Genomic DNA, 17,016 nt, shown 5'->3' with positions numbered 1-17,016 from the left:
CAAAAGATAAAAATTGCATAGCAGAAAGGGAGGGGGAGTGTTAAACATCCTTTACACACTGCAGTTGCATAGAACAATCTTGGTGTCAAAATGTTGATTCATGATTTGGCCAAAGCCCTGTTCACTTCTTGGAATGAGTATGTGATAAGGGATGAAATGTGAAGCCTACCAAGTACAGGGTAGAGGATTTATCTTGCAGTGATAAGGGTTGCAAAGGTCTAATTGGGGACACAGAGAGCTGGCTAGCAGCTCTATTTCAGGGGATTATATCTCTCCTAGAGAAGGAGGAGCTATGGGGGCTGTTACAGGATCACTGTGAAGAATAATATCAGCATCTATCAGACAAAGTTTCTCAACTTTACTTGGAATAGGATGTTACCTAGATAGATCTTTTGGAAGTGACTCATCTGAATTATATTACATGGAATAGTGTACTGATCCCATGCCTGTGAATAAACCAGAACACAGGCTTGACTTTTTGCCACTGTTTAATTACTGAGATAATGAATCCTTTGGCTGAGGGCCCAGACAACTCATGTTCAACAGAGTAACTCTGCAGCAACCCAGATAATTCAAATGAAGCAACACAGATAGTCCAAATGAACAGACCCGGCTAGAATACACAGATAGATTTTCTTAACTACTAATTCGAACGGTTGTTTCCTGCAAATGTTCCCTCCCAACACCTCACCTATAAACTCTCTTGGGAGGGGCCAATTCACAACCATCTGTGCTTAATCATCTTCTGTGAGTCTGCCTACGAAGTTACTGCTTCCGTTTCTCAGCCCTTCTCAATCTAGCATCAGGGACAAACTGCCTTTGATCCTCCCCATTGCTCCATGCCTCAGGCACCTCCTGGTGGCCAACGAGTCTCTCTGGTCCCTGCTCTGAGTCTGAACCCTGCACAGGGTCCTCCACATCGTCCAGGGCAGACTCATATGTTTCCTCGCTATCCGAGTCCATTGCAGCTCAACCAGATCCTGCTGGGTCACAACAGAATAGTTTGTCATACCTGAGGAAGTAGACAGGTCCCTGCACCTGTGAACTCAGCCACTTGTCTTCTGAATCTATGCCCGCCCCCGGCTGGTCAAGAACTTCCAAGAGGTGGAGTGTAGTTGGATCCAAATGGTAGCTAATGCCTCTTTAAGCAAAGAGGTGATCTGCCAGCCTTGAAGGAGGCAGTGATACATTCCCTTCTCAAAAGGCCATATTTCAACTCAGTTGATTTATTTTGCTGAGTAGTCAATCTTTTCTTTTCTGGGAAGTTTGATGAGAAAATAATTGGCTTTCAGCCACAGAGAATACGGGATCAGTGGATTATCTAGATCATTTTCAGTCTGGATTCAAACATTGGTCATACATAAATTGCTATCTAAAAGGCATTAATCACACTTGTGTATGACTTATGTAGACCTCAGGATATGAGTGACATCCATTCTGGTTCTCTTGGATCCCTGGTGGCTTTCAATACAATAAACCATGGTATCCTTCTGGATATGTTGCAGATAATGGGAGACACCATTTTGTGGTGGTTGTCTTCTTACTTCCATTGCCAATACCAGTTGTTGCTGGAAGGGGGAGGTGTTCAGTCCTAGATTTCTATAATTTGGGGTGTCTCAAATATTGAGTTCCTCACCACTCCTCTTTAACATCTCCATGAAACTACTAGGTAATATTATCTATCAGTGCAGGGTGCAATATCATCAGTATGCTGATGATACTCATACATATCCACATCAGGTGGGCAGATGACTCTGAGTTGGTGCTGACTGCAGGCTGTGAAGATCTATAATTGGTTATGCCTGAACTCTAGCAAAATAAAGTGTCTTTAGGTTCTCTCTCCCCCGGCTTCCAGGGTTTGGTGACATATTATATATAGCACTTCCCAGACAGAGCTGTAGGCAATTTGGTTGTCATCCTGGATTCATGGGTCCTGCTCAGGGATTAAAGGAGGTCTTTGCACAGTTATGCATGGTGCACCAATTGTGCACCAATTGAGAGACATTGCTCATGGTCACTTCATGCCTTGGTGAATTCCCAGTTGGATTATTGCAATGCACTCTATATGGGGCTGCTTTTGAAAGAAATTGTTTGCCCCCTGTCTGACTTGAAAATAGACCTATTCTGGAGACTAAATCTACTACATTTAATTAAACAACAATTGACAAGAAAGTATATTAAGAAACAAACATGGATTTTTGACCCAGGATGATCTATTTTTAACTTTTGGGATGATCCAGGATAGTTAATATGCTGTGGTAAATTTTCTACAAATGGATTACAATAATAATTTGTTGACAGAGAGTTTTGAAACTTTAACTTTGTTCTGTTTTACTCTTATTGTTTTTCCTGTTAATTACTTTGTCACTAATATAATATACAGAAAACAGGTCAACAAGTTGTCAATAGATTCAGTATTTTAAACTTTTGGGAGGGCCTGTTTTGGTAGGAACTAATGTTATAGAAATATATTAATCGGTAGTGGAAGGAACAATATGTGTATGATGTGTTGGGGTTTTATTGATGCATCTTTTTAATGTTCTCATTGCTTTGTGTTTTGGGTTTTCTTATATGTCTTCTTAGAACTTTATTTAGCTTTGCATTTTAACTTTGTTCTGAATAAAACAAAATGAAAACATAGGAAAAAAAAGGAACACCACCCCAAAATTGCAATTGGTCCAAAATATGACTGTCATGAAATAATGGATACCTCTCAATGTTGCACCATTGCTGTGCGAGCTGCACTGGTCCCAATTTCTTCATGGGTGCAATTGGGGGTGCTAGTCACGGCACAGGGCCAGACTATTCTGCAAAACTGCTTCTCTGTGAGCCCATTCCATTAGAGTGTATAGCACAAGGATGTTCCAGAATCTTTCCTTGAAATGTTATCCAGTGGGATCTAGGTGGCATGCCTTTTCTGTAGCAGCCCCAAACATTGAGCCACTAAAGTTGATGAAGGGACATTGTTATGGGTTGGATGTTTGGTTTTTAGTCAAGAATTAAAACAACCTAAACTGCTGTTTATCACTGTTGTTAGTTACCAGAGTTGTATGCTCTAAGATGGACAGCCAGACTGAGAGAAGATTAAATGCTGCAGCAAATAGTATCAACAGAACCCAGCCCTTCCATTCTCCCTCTCTTCAGATAATCAGAGAGGTTCATAGCATCTTTACTTGCTCTGAATCTGTCTCCCACCAAAGGCAACTGCCGCCCCTTGTTCTGGCAATAGATAGAGCTGTCAACATAAGATATGTTGTCTTATTGTCTGTTGACTCTTCTCCGGGTTTTGCAGCAAAGAAAAAGGCAGGATAAAGATGCATGAATCATGCCCTGGAGAAGAGATGAAGCAGTATAATAGAGACAGGTGGTAAAATTTCAGTTACCACTTTGTTTGGATGACCTTGTAAATCATATTGAAGAAACTGTTTCAGACTATTTCTCAATTCACGGAAATATTCAGAGGAAATCAGTGGCTAGATAGCAAAGGTTTGGAAACAGAGGCTTCAATGAGAAAAAAGTTGGCAAACTAGCATGTTTAGCAATAAATACACATTTTTTTAAAAAATAGGGAATAGCAAAACTCTTTACAGGAAGAAAGGTCAATGGGCACTACATTGGCTGACATCCTCCCATTCTATGTTCTATGTGCCAAGAACGACGGCACAAGATGTGGTCTTAAGGAAGACTTCCATAGCCTGAATATGATTATTAAGAAAGCTTTCTCCTTGTTCCCCCAATGACAAATAAAACATAACAAACATATTCAGATGGACATGACCTCAAGAACTAAGCAGATTCATGCAGATATTAATTGCATGCTCATTACAGTTCCAGGCTAGTGTTCCTTTCAATTTTCTATACATGTGTGTCTTGACCATCATCTTTCAACATTTGTTGGCCTCTCTATGATATTTCAACATTATCTATGAATGTTGGAAAAGCCTTCTCAATGAGATCTTGAATGATGGAATCCTATTATATGTGTATACATTCCAGTGGTGGGATTCATTTTTTTTTAAACTACCTGATCTGTGGGCATGGCTTGGTGTGGGTGGTATGGCTTGGTGGGCGAGGCAGGAGAAGGATACTGTGAAATCTCTATTCCATCCCCACTCCAGGGGAAGGTTACTGCAAAATCCCCATTTCCTCCCAATCAGTTGGGACTTGGAAGGCAGACAATAGATGGGAGCGGGGCAAGTCAGAGGTGGTATTTATCGGTTCTCTGTACTACTCAAAATTTCCACTACTGGTTCTCCAGATCTGGTCAGAACCTGCTGAATACCACCTCTGATACATTCTTGGCAACAAATTGTTATGCTAGAATGAATGCTGGGATTCCATTATATGCATACACATTCTTGGAGGCAAACTGTTATGCTAGAAAGTTGCGACTAATCAAAGCTGACTAAATTAAGATAGTTAGGTTTTTAATCTAATCCAGTAAAAGGTAATTCCTCCGATTTTGCATCATTTTAAAGTTTATTTAAAAATCTGGTACTGTTCAATCATGGACCATCTTCCCCCTTGAAAATTAATTTGTGGACAATCAACAGACAGTTATTTTTTTTCCTGGTTGCCCCTAATACAACTAAATACCAGTAAAAATCCTTTGGCTTTATTTATTAATTAAATGTATATGCTGCCCATCTCGCAGTTCAAGGAAATATGTTTTATAATTCCATCAACATTAGCCTAGCTGGATAATTCATAAAGCAGTAATATATTGGTAAAAAGAAATAACATTTTATTACATGTGGTGGTCATGTAAAAACTCTCTCAAAATTATTGGAAAGAAATACACCAAAATATTCTGAAAATAAAACTTGAATTAAAACCACCATTATGAAGTACCATCCCAAACAAATATAAATGAAAAAGATAATTTTTCGAATGCGCAGAAATGGATAAAATGACAATAGAACTAAAAGAAAGAGAAGAATTGGACTTCTATAAAGTATGGAATAAAATGTAAAAGTGGCTAGAAAACAGAAGCCAAGACAGAAAATAGAGAATACAAATATATGGAGATATAAATAATGAATACTATTATAAATGTTAATACTATGTTTGTTAAATTATAGGACAAGGTTATAGTGAGAAGAAGGCAATGAAGAAGGGAGAATTATAAAAGCTAAGAAGGAAAGCCGACCGAGAAAGCTGTAAAATTACTGTATATTGTTATGTATGTTCTGTGTTTTGTTTTGTCTTATTGGGGTTTTTTTTCTTTGCTGTGTCTTCCCTATTGTTTTTGAAGATCAAAACATTTAATTAAAAATATTTATTTTTTAAAAAAGAAAAAGATAATTTATGAAAATATATGGTGGAAGTGGCAAAAATCAATCTGGCACTACATTGGAAAACGTGCCCTCAGGATAGCAATGAAAGACTAAAATTGAAGAATACACGGCAATGGAAAAACAAATGAGAGACATTAACTGAATTCAAATAGGAATGGTTCTGATAGATCCTTCATGGTGAACCTATGGCGCACGTGCCAGAGGTGACATGCAGAGCATTCTCTGTGGGCATGCACGCCATCGCCAGCTGCTCTTTTGGTTTCCAGCATGCACATGCATGCCAGCAAGCCATTCTTCATGCTTGCCGGGGCCCTGGAAGTGTTCTGGCACGTGCGAAGATAACTGGCTATCACACATGCATGTGCTGGCAAACAGAAGACCAGGTGTGTGGATGTGCACTGGCCAGTTGGTCTTTGATTTTCTGAGGCTGCAGCATGCACACATGTTCCAGTTTGGATACTCAGTGCCGACAAGGTTCACCATCGCTGTTATAGATAGAATATATCACACAGAAAGACACTTAAAATATGTTTTGTGAAAAAAAAAAAGTAAAGCCATTTTATAAATAGAAATAACCACAACAATTAAAATGGGTACAGAAATGCGTAATCTGTCCCAAAGAAAGTATAAAAATATCCAAGTAGCAGTTGATGTCTGGAGGGAAATGGGAGAGGGGAAAAAGAAAAAAAAAAGTATGTGTGTATATGTGTGAATACCTTTTTCTTTTGCTTGTATTACTTAGTTAACCAATGGGAAAAAAGAAAAATTTTAAAAATCATTTTATGAGTATATCCTTTTCAGTAAGAAATATTTTAACAAGGAATTCTTTGCATTTATGCTGTTGGAGATTCAGTGAAATTAATACTTTATTTAAATCTGTTGCTTGATTTCAGTAAGAAGCAATTGCATATGTTAAGCAGCTGCATATTTTCAGAAGTTTATGTTCTATTGCTGTCACATGAGAGTAAACTACTGGACAAAGCAACTGAAAGATGTATTTTTCAGCTTCAGAAACAGAAACATATGCCTTCAAATATTCAATATTTGAAGGATCAGTGATATAGGTTAACCATGGATGACTGTATAATAATAATAATAAGTTTGAATTTATTAGCCGCTCCCTTTCCAAGTAGGACTCGGGGCGGCGTACAATGGGGCATATAAAACACAGAAAATATATAAAACACATAGGCGTACATACAGAACATACATACAGATACACAAACACGGACTCGGAGGAGGTAAACAATTTACATCATATAGACAGTTAAAAGACCCGCATTAAAATACCCCAATTGTAAAAACCCGATATAAAATTAAGATTTAACGTTTAAAATACAATTTAAAAACAGTTAGGAGGAATAAGAATAATTACGATTGAGCCAGGCCAGATAATTGAAAGAGGTGGGTCTTCAGCTGAACACGGAAGGAGCGGAGATCGGAAGTAATCCTGATGTCACGGGGGAGGTCATTCCACAGGGCTGGGCCCACCACAGAGAAGGCTCTGCTCCTGGGTGTCGCCCCCCGGCACTGTTTGGCGGACGGCACCCGGAGAAGTCCCTCTCTGTGTGAGCGAATTGGTCGTAGGGATGTGTGGGGCAGGATGCGATCCTGCATATAACTAGGCCCTGTGCCATGAAGCGCTTTAAAGATCATAATCAAAACCTTGAAACGCACTCGGTAGACCACAGGAAGCCAGTGCAGCTCGCGCAGGAGAGGTGTTACAGGGGAGTACCTAGTCCTCCCCATAATCACCCGCGCGGCCGCGTTCTGGACCAACTGTAGTCTCCGAGTGCATCTCAAGGGAAGCCCCATGTAGAGAGCATTGCAGTAATCCAGGCGAGACGTCACTAGCGCATGGGTGACTGTGCGTAGGGCATCCCGGTCCAATAAGGGGCGCAATTGGCGCATCAGGCGGACCTGATGGAACGCCCCCCTTGCCACGGCTGTTACATGGTTATCCATGGACAGCCGGGCATCCAGGAGGACGCCCAAATTGCGCACCTGTTCCATGGGGGCTAGTTGGACGCCCCCGATGGCCAGAGATGGAAACACCTGGTTGAACCGGGAGGCCGGAAGCCACAGCCACTCCGTCTTGGAAGGGTTGAGTTTTAGTCGGTTGCCATCCATCCAGACCCGTACGGCCTCCAGACACCGGGACATCATTTCGACGGCCTCATTGGGGTGGTTCGGGGTGGAAATGTATAGCTGAGTATCATCAGCATACAGATGATATCCCACCCCAAAACCACGGATGATCTCGCCCAGCGGTTTCATATATGTGTTGAACAGGAGAGGCGAGAGTACCGATCCCTGTGGCACTCCACATATGAGTGGCCTCCGGGTCGAACTCTGCTCCCCTGTCAACACACGTTGCGTCCGATCAGAGAGGTAGGAGCCAAACCACCGTAAGACGGTGCCCCTGACTCCCAGCCCCTCTAGCCGGTGCAACAGGATACCATGGTCGATGGTATCGAACGCCGCCGAGAGATCTAATAGGACCAGGATAGAGGAACAACCCCTATCTCTGGCCCTCCAGAGATCATCAACCAATGCGACCAAGGCCGTCTCTGTGCTGTGCCCGGGTCGAAAGCCGGACTGGCGCGGGTCTAGATAATCATTTTCCTCCAGGTGACGTGGGAACTGCTGTGCTACCACACTCTCTACAACCTTCGCTAAAAAAGGAAGGTTGGAGACTGGACGATAATTGACTAGGTCCGTTGGGTCCAGGGAAGGCTTCTTGAGCAGGGGCCTCACCACCGCCTCTTTCAAGGCGGCCGGTAGAGAACCCTCACCCAGCGAGGCGTTCACCAGGCCCAGGAGCCAGTCGCGCGTAACCTCCCAGGATGCCAGTACAAGCCAGGAGGGACACGGGTCCAATAAACATGTGGTAGGTCGCAGACGTCCACGCAACCTGTCCAAATCCTCGATGGCAACCGAGTCGAACTCCTCCCAAAGCGGTCCCTCAAGACTCGCAACGGGCGTCTCTACTGAATCACTGAAAGGGGTCCATCCCATCCGGATTTGAGCGACTTTATCCTGTAGATAATTCCCAAACTCCTCTGCTCTGCCCTGTAATGGGGCTTCCCGTGGTCTCTCAAACAAGAGGGAACGGGTCACCCGAAACAGGGCAGCAGGGCGGTTATCTGCAGACGCAATAAGAGCGGCACAATGTTGACGTTTGGCCGCTCTTAATGCCACAAGGTACGTCTTCAAATATGCTCGTACCTGTGCTCGGTCAAATTCGGAACGGGAGGATCTCCAACGACTCTCTAGGCGTCTCTTGTGGCGTTTCATCACCCTTAGCTCCTCGGTAAACCAAGGTGCCAGGGTGGTTCGTCGCCGCAAGAGAGGCCGCAAAGGCGCCACCCGGTCTAGGGCCCCGGTAGTCGCACTATTCCATGCGTCTACCAGGTCCTCCACTCGGGGGCGGGTCAGGTCCACAGTAGGTGGCCCAAGTTCCGTCTGGAACCTATCCGGTTCCATCAGGCGCTTGGGGCGGAACCATCTAATACCTTCCAGTTCCGCCTCCTCGCGGCGGGGGGTGGCACCAGGGAAGTCCAGCCGGAGAAGTGAGTGATCCGACCATGACAGGGGAATAGTGTCTAGATCCCCTATTCCCAGATCACTCGTCCACTGGCCAGAGACAAAAACAAGGTCCAGGGTGTGGCCTATGGAACCAAGGACTTAATTTATTGATGTAATAGATGTCTATAAATGCACATTTGACATGCTTTTACATTTTGTTTGATTATTTAGCATTTTTAAAAATACTTTTGTGTCCCTTTTTTATTTAATTAAAAAAAGAGAAAAGGATGAGGCCAATATATCAAATTAGAATTTCGGTGCTACCATAGGAAGCAGTGGCGATCCCTGCCGCCTGGAATGGGCATAAATGGGATGTGCGGGGGTCAAAAATGGGACACATGGAGTCTGAAAATGGGGCATACGAAGGCCAAAAATGGGGCATGCGGAGACCAAATATGAGACATGTGGAGGCTGAAAATGGAGTGTGTGAAAGCTGAAAATGGGATGTGTGGAGGCCGAAAATGGGATGTGCAGTAGCCAAAAATGGGGCATATGGCAGTGGCAATAGGTGGGAGTGGGGATGGGCGACGATGGCGGAGATGGGCAGTGGTGATCCCCACAGCGTTGAACAGCTGATCGGTGATATCCTGGGAGGACAATCCAACCGTCCATTAGCCGCTCGTGCTAAATCAAGCTGTGCAGAAGCTGACTAGGTGTCAGAGTTCAAAGTAACACCCCTGATGAAACAAGACACCAAGGCTTGAGTTTCTTCAAAGGTCCATTTTATTAGAAATGTCATATTTTTCCATAGTAGAAAATGTGACAGGCCTGAAGTCCCAAAGTTAAAAGATGGTTTCCAGGTCTGACACCAGGCTGTTGTTTGCTGTTTGCTGCAAGGAGGCAAACTGATCATTGAGACTGATCGGTGGGAGCTGGCGGGTGGGCGGGGCTTTGGCAACATTTGCTCTATAAGACCCACAGACATTTCCACCCATTTTCTGTAGTCAGCTTTTTTGCAAGTTGTATCCAATTTATCTGCATTTATTAAAGCACTGAACACAAAGGAATCTTGATTTGAACACATAATAATAATAATAAGTTTGAATTTATTAGCCGCTCCCTTTCCAAGTAGGACTCGGGGCGGCGTACAATGGGGCATATAAAACACAGAAAATATATAAAACAAATAGGCGTACATACAAAACATACATACAGATACACAAACACGGACTCGGAGGAGGTAAACAATTTACATCATATAGACAGTTAAAAGACCCGCATTAAAATACCCCAGTTGTAAAAACCCGATATAAAAATAAGATTTAATGTTTAAAATACAATTTAAAACAGTTAGGAGGAATAAGAATAATTACGATTGATGACCATGTATAATTTTAATCAGTGTTTGTAAATGCTCATATGCATAGATAGCTGATAAAAGAAGAGGGAAAGGACAAATAAAACTGCAGAAATTGTTGCATCAAACATTTTTGAAATTAATTAAAGCAATTCTCTAAATCAACTAAAAACAATCAGCTATGCAAATATATGGATCACAGAAGAATGATCTAAAACATGGGGAGTTTAGCTTTAGGATCTACTGAGATCACGGAGATCCCTGCTGCTAAGTGCATCCCTGCTATGCCATGTATTGGCACTTTTAGCAATGTATCATAAACCATGGGAAGCTTGGGCTCAAGTAAACCAGATAAATGTTCATCTATAGTTTATGGCTTGTAGAATATTCTCACAAGAGTATTTTTTCTATGGTGTTTTGTCTCTTTCCCTTTGTATGTTTACTGAATACACTTCAGGGTTTACTAGAAGTGCAAAGAAGGTTTTGAAGCATTCCTTGAAACCTCATCCTTCAATAGTTCAAGTATGCAGAACTATTGAGAGCCATGATGGTGCAGTGGCTAAAATGCAGCATTGCAGGCTAATTCTGCCAACTGTCCACAGTTCAATCCTGACCAGCTCAAGATTGATTCAGCTTCTGTGAAAATGAGGACCCAGATTGTTGGGGGCAATATGCTGGTTCTGGAAACTGCTTAGAGAAGGCTGGAAAGCACCATGAATTGGTTCATAAGTATAAGTGCTATTGCTACAGAGTCCTACCTATCCTCCTGTCACATTGTTGCCCCATTTTATCCGTGGCTGGTGAGGACAGTAGAAGGGGAAAAACAGTTATATGGGGCATTAGGAATAGCTTACAGAACAGTTTACAGAGAAGCAGGGATTATTTTGGTCTGCTTTGGTTTAATTTCAAATGCATAAGGGACTGATGTCTGGGTACACTTACATAGTTAACTCTTTCTGCATTCAAGATTCTGAAAAGTTCTCTTTTAGAAGCTTTTTTTGAAATGAATGGAAGGTGACAACAAAAATTATAGTTGTTTATATAGGATAAACCTTATTTGTTGACTGTATGCCATGTCATCTAATGGATTCACCCTACTCTAAGGTAGTCAATAGATAATTAACAGATAATGGATATAAAGGCACATGATGCTTATCAACATTATGTCTTACCTGTGGTTGGGGTGGGCAAATCTGCCACAAATGGCTTCAAGTAGTTTTTCTTTTTCTAATTTTGTTTTACTTCCATATCAGGATGAAATGTAGTTGAATTCACATGAATATTCATACACACATTCTGGTGCATTTATCCTATTACATACATTTGATTTGCACGTTATTCTGCATATAGTTATGGATTTTATTAATATTTCCATTTCTGCCAGCTATTTTCCTTAGTATTAAGCATTCATATGGGGTTATCCCCCAGGGTACGCAGTCCAGTGGTAAACAAAATACTTTGGAATGTACAGTAGGTTTCCTTATATAAATGAATTCAAATTTATATGTAGGCTTGGCAAGTATAAACAGTATCAGTTCCTATTAAAACTAAAAAAACTAAACTAAAAAAAACATGTTGTGTCCTTAGTGCTCTCTGAGCCGTGGGTTTTGTTTGTTTTTTTCAGACATTTCATTGCCCAACTTGGTAACGTTATCAGCATTAATGAACTCTATACTCTTTACTCTTTATATACTCTAGGTAGCTTGCACTGTCAATGAAAATTTACAAAATAGATGTCTGCATCTCTGAATCATATGGCAGTTTATAATGTGGGTTAGAACAACAAATAATCTGTATATCTGAGTGGCATCTTATGTAGTAGGACCTGTTTAAGATTTCTGAGCAGGATCCAGTGTAGAAGGATCTTTATTATGCAACACCACCTTGCTCTAGGAGAAGATGTTTTGTATGTTTATGATCAATGGCAATTTAGGGTAAGTGGGCTGTTCAAAATCAACAAGAAGACAGTTGGGCTATTATAATACAAGACCTGCCTCTTTTGTATCTGTATCACCATTACTTACACATTCAAATGCCAAAGAGTTTACATTGAGATGTTGTATCTGTCATCTGGCTTATTCTTAGATACACATATCCCAAGGGATATGCGTAATATAATATATATAATATCCACATCAGTTGTCCTTGAAAACTATTTGGGAGCTACAAAAAGGAGGCAGTAATGGACCTGCCACAATATGCCCATGTAGCACTGCAGCCAAGTCAGTTGGCTTCCAGGCACAATTCAAGATGTCATAAGGCCTTGTCACCTAAGGCAGAGGTCTCCAACCTTGGCAAATTTAAGCCTGGAAGACTTCAACTCCCAGAATTTTCCAACTGGGGAATTCTGGGAGTTGAAGTCCTCCAGGCTTAAAGTTGCCAAGGTTGGAGATGCCTGACCTAGTGGACCAGTTATCTCAGATAATTTTGGACCTTCTAGAACAGTGTTTCTCAATCTTGGCGACTTTAAGTCTTGTGGACTTCAACTCCCAGAATTCTGGGAGTTGAAGTCCACAGGACTTAAAGTCACCAAGATTGAGAAACACTGTTCTAGAAAAATCTGGTGGAAGAAGGGCATGCTTCAAATCCTATCAATGAAGCATCTAATGAGATTCCAGAAGCATAGCATTCTGGAATGATATATAACTATTCTGATGAATGTTGGAAAAGGGATAATTGTATTAAGATGCTTTATGGACAACTGGCTTGAGAGTCTCTTTCTTGCCTGAGACCAATCAATAAATGTCAACTCTACAGTTGACTTCTCCCACTTGAGGCACTGAATTGAATTATTTTAATATTGAGACTAAAAATCACAAAGCAACATTACAGAACTATAATAAGCAAAACAAGAAGCAATTTTAAGGCACTCTCTGCAGTGGCCCCCTTACTTTGCTGGCCTTGGCCTCATAGTAGTCAGATTCTTACATCTAGAATAGAATTGTCTCCTGGCCGTGAGTCCTTCGGAGAGAGAATTTTTATTTTAGTAATACATTTATGTTACTCTTTAGTTAATGTATAATGTTGGAAATTACTGTAGTTTCTTTTAAAAAAAAAAGAAATGTAAATTGTAATCAATCTGAGGCTGGATAAAACAATTTTAGTAGACTTGTTAATATCTAAAGATGAAGAATTTGGTTGCAAAGTCTGTCCTCTACTACTGAGTTGTACGTAAGAAAGAACTGTTTTTCACGTTCTTTCAGAAAGGCTGCCTATTTCATTCTGATAAAAACTGATGTCTCTGCCACATGTACTTTGGCAAAATGAAAACTAATCTAATAGAAGACACATTGCACCACAACAAATCAATAGCAATTAAAAACATCAGGAAAGGCTTATCTATCCTACGGTAACATTCTGCCAGTCAAAGTTGGACACAATGCATTTTGCAAAATTTGCAAGGTTAGCCCAGCTGCCTAGTTCAGTTTATCCAAATAATATCCAAAAAATATAGCCAGCACCAATGTTTATATTTATTTCAACCTGATTTTAGAATTGACTGGAAATAAACGAAAGAAGCTAAGAATAATAACTACTAAGACTAGAAATAGTGTTCCGGAAACAGTCCATTATGCTGTAGGTCAGAGCAACTTTTTATTATCTTATATTTTGCATTATTTTTTGTGATAGGTGAAGAGGAAATTTGGGAATATTATGATTCTTCTCAAGCATATTATGGATGCATGATAACTCTTATCTCCATCCCTTAGTGCAGCGATGGCGAACCTTTTTTGGCTCACGTGCCACAAGTGGGGGGAATGCAGGGGGGTCGTGTGCGGGCGTGCCGCACCCATAATGCAATGCGCGACCCCCCCGTGCGCATGCATGCACAACGCGCGACCCCCCTATTTTTACATGCTTTTTTCGCTCTCCCCAGGCTCCAGAGGCTTTATAGGAGCCTGGGGAGGGCGAAAGGAGCCTCCCCCACCACCCGGAGGCCCTCCGGAGGCTTCCCTGAAGCCTTCGGAGCGCTCAAAAGGATCCTCCGAGCAAACTGGAAGTGACTTCCGGTTTGCCCGGAGGGTTGTTTTAAGCATTCCGAAGGCTTCAGGGAAGCCTCCGGAGGGCCTCCGGGGGGGGGAGGCTCCTTTCGTCCTCCCCAGGCTCCTATAAAGCCTCTGGAGCCTGGGGGGGGGCGAAAAATGGCTTTTAAAAAGGTGAACTCAGCTGGCCAGCGCGCGCATGCGTGCTGGCCAGCTGACAAGGCAGCACCTCGCGTGCCCTGACAAATGGCTCCGTGTGCCACCTGTGGCAAGCATGCCATAGGTTCACCATCACTGCCTTAGTGTCTATTTTTTTCCTTCCTTCCATCCATCTATCCGCCCACCCACCCTCCTCCCTCCCTCCCTTCCTGTTTCCCTTTCAAATACACCATATCACTTTAGCTGAACAACTCTTATTGTACTATTGTGTGAACATTTGTCTTTAGTGATTATCATTTTTTTCCTATAATAATAGAATATAATTACAATATCATTAAGATCATCATATGAAACTTTTAAAAAGGTAAACCATATTAAAAATATGTCACCCAAATGAAATTCAGAAAATAGAATAGCCATGGTGTCACTGTGTGTGTGTGTGCGCGCGCGCATATAAAGCCCAGCTATCTAAAGAATACACTGTAAAAGAGAACTGAAACTCATAAATAAGTAAAATAATGATAATAAAGCAGCAGTCTTTTCCCCACTGGATTTAGAAAAATATTTGCTTCTCTGGAGATTTAATCATCTCAAGATTTTTCTGAAACAACAGAAGTGGTTATAACTTAATGAAGGTTAAAGAAGATCCTACTACATGGCCATACAGAGTTGCAGCAGAGCCTCCCACTATGATCAGGAACTATGAAATCAAGCACAGACTTCACTTAATATGTGTCAGCCTTACCATGTAGACAAAATAGGTAACACAACCACATAAACTAATTCTACTTTATTGTAAAACTGCATTACAATAGCTTTATCATCTTTTGGTTGACCATCTCTTTGCCCCATCTGTCAAAGTCATTCATACATATCATTATACTATATTTGACTATCAGAGGAGAGCAAAGTGTACTAGGAAACAATTTAAAAACATATATTTATGATAAATACTTTTTCTTCTGCATGGGTTTCTCCCATATTACCTCTTCTATTATTCCTGACTAGGGATCTCCAAACCTGGCAATCTTAAGACTTGTGGATTTCAACTTCACAAGCAATCATGATGGATGGGGAATTCTGGGAGTTGAAGTCCACAAGTCTTAATGTTTGGAGATCCCCTGTTTGGAGATCCCCTGCTCTTGACCACAAAAAGTCTATAGAATTAGGTCTGTAAAAACTGGGCTGCAATCATCTCCACTGCTACTAAATGGCTGCCAAAGAAAGTATTATTATTTATTTCTCTTTGCTATCGTCTATCTGGATCTTTGTAATCCATTTCTGGTAGCCTTAATACATCCCTTTATGTTTAGTATTTACATAGAAAATAGCTATGGGGTGAAATAAAGAGTGATTGAAGACAAACCTCTCACTCCTAATGTATTTTGTGTGGTTTTGATTTAGCTTAGTGAGAAAACCTACTGATGAAAAATGAAAAACACATGTAATGCTGATCATTATGCGTGAATCCAGGCCACAGTGTCTTGCTCAAGAAATGAAAACAAACTATAGGTGTTTCTTGAATTACAACAATCTTTCATCATCTCTTGAAATTTACAATGGTTCTAAATGGGGTTAACTTACAACTAGTTCTCAAGTTTCAGTATCCCTGCAGTCATGTGACTGTGACAGGTACACAGCATCCACAATTAGAACCTTGCAGTGACCCACAATCATGTAATCACAATTTCTGACATTCCCTGCTGGCTCCCCACGAGTGAAGTCAATGGAGAAGCTGGTCAGAAGTCATAGTCATGTGAGATCCACATCTAATGAATTATGCAGTCATCACTTAACATGGACAACCAGATGTGCAGGAACCTCTATTGTAAATCAGTGCAGTCCCATGATGTTGCTCTTTATGAGTACATGTATCTAGTCCCAATTGCAATTGTAAATCAAGGTCTAACTGTATAGACATAATTCATTATATGGAGCCAAATATGATCATGGGCACTGATTTTTTTAGAAACTGCAGCTGGTCAGTCTAGGAGAACAACAAAGTATTGTTAAGATATTCCTTTGCAATGGTTTCTTTTGGCATACTATACTCTTGAATTGCATCCTGCCACTCAACTATTAAAGGCAGTAGAAACTCTGTTAGGCAATGAGTTGGCAACAATAGGCACTAAATAAAGTTCAGCAAGGAGACATGGTGGCTCAGTGGCTAAAACACTGAGCTGGTCGATCAGAAAGTTCAGCAGTTCGGCGATTTGAATCCCTAGCCCACATAACGAAGTGAGCTCCCGTTACTTGTCCCAGCGTCTGCCAACCTAGCAGTTCAAAAGCATGTAAAAATGCAAGTAGAAAAATAGGAACCACCTTTGGTAACAACATTCTGTGCGCCTTTGGCATTTAGTCATGCCGGCCACATGACCACGGAGACATCTTTGGACAGCGCTGGCTCTTCGGTGTTGAAAAAGAGATGAGTACTGCCCCTAGAGTTGGGAACGATCAGCACATATGTGCGAGGGGAACTTTTACCTTTACCTTACCTTAAAGTTGAGCATGTATTATTTTTTTTAGAAAATGAAAGTGGAGTGCAATTCAGAAATAATAGACCAAGAAACACATACAGCTTAGTATTGTTAAAACAACTTTTTTTAAAGAAACAAAATCATATGCTATCATTCATCTTATTTTTATCCTTCTTATTATTTTTAACTTCAATAGCGTCAAATTCTCTGAGCTT

This window comes from Natrix helvetica, assembly GCF_964273705.1.
Source record: "Natrix helvetica genome assembly, chromosome: 4".
Taxonomy (NCBI): domain Eukaryota; kingdom Metazoa; phylum Chordata; class Lepidosauria; order Squamata; family Natricidae; genus Natrix; species Natrix helvetica.
This window is presented reverse-complemented; position numbering follows the sequence as displayed.